The sequence below is a fragment of the Sinocyclocheilus grahami genome, unplaced genomic scaffold (genome assembly GCF_001515645.1).
Source record: "Sinocyclocheilus grahami isolate Dianchi unplaced genomic scaffold, SAMN03320097.WGS_v1.1 scaffold863.1, whole genome shotgun sequence".
NCBI classification, from domain to species: Eukaryota; Metazoa; Chordata; class Actinopteri; order Cypriniformes; family Cyprinidae; genus Sinocyclocheilus; species Sinocyclocheilus grahami.
In genome coordinates this window covers 188844-189704 of record NW_015506042.1, presented here as the reverse complement: position 1 = coordinate 189704, position 861 = coordinate 188844, and the positions used below count along the sequence as shown (strand labels likewise).

Below are 861 nucleotides of genomic sequence, written 5' to 3'. Positions count from 1 at the left end.
TGGAATGCGGAGCCATTTATTATCTACAGCTTTGACATAATAATAATAGGCTAGTTTGTTTAAAATATGAATAGCCTATAAAAGCCTGCATTGTTAGCAAACATGTGAAAGTCCAGTCTGCAACAGAATAAGAACGGCAACGTGCTTCTATTTTAGCCTATATCAAACACTCGCGTTTCAATATTTAGGCTACTCCAGCTGTGAGAGCGCTGTAGAGAAAACATGGACAGCTATGAGGACTTCTGCGCACGCATTCTGTGTGAACTGCAGTCGGAAATGATGCGCGAGAAGAGCTGCAGTACCGCACCTGATCGAGGGGTGGCGCACTCGCTCATCTGCTTTCATGGCAGGCCGCTTTTGTCTCCTGTTGTGAGTACAACACATGATAAGTGATATTTTACAAAACAACAAGGGGGTCAGAAATGTAGTCTGCAATGCTGTAGACTCTCAGAAAAAAGGTACATACATTTTACTTTTGAATTACTAATATGTACCATTTAGGAGGAAGTAATGTACAAAGATGTACCTTTTGGCTTTTGTACCTCAGGGTTCTGCCCCGGTGACAACTCTGTACCTTTTTTCTGAGAGTGAAGTTTTATGAATTATGTGTCATAAAGTTGAATGTTACACAGTGTGACCACCAACATTTTTCATGTAAGGCCTCAGTCAGAATTGTTGACAATTGATTTTCTTTGTGATGATAAACTTTAAACTCTTTTAAACTAAAAAATATAGCAATGAAACATGATTAATAATAATAATATTTAAGTTCGACTTGCGTCTTCAAAATCAGCAGAACATTGTCTGTTATTTTCAGTTGTCTAATTATTATTATTTTTTTTTTTTTGGTATTTTGTTTTT

At 36.9% G+C, this 861-nt stretch overlaps 1 protein-coding gene across 1 annotated transcript in view; it reads left to right on the top strand.

The window, feature by feature from the left end:
- The window catches only part of LOC107563220 (centriolar coiled-coil protein of 110 kDa-like), an 8727-nt gene that overhangs the window by 4672 nt on the left and 3194 nt on the right, over positions 1-861 (top strand). The gene's annotated exons all lie outside the window — the stretch shown is intronic.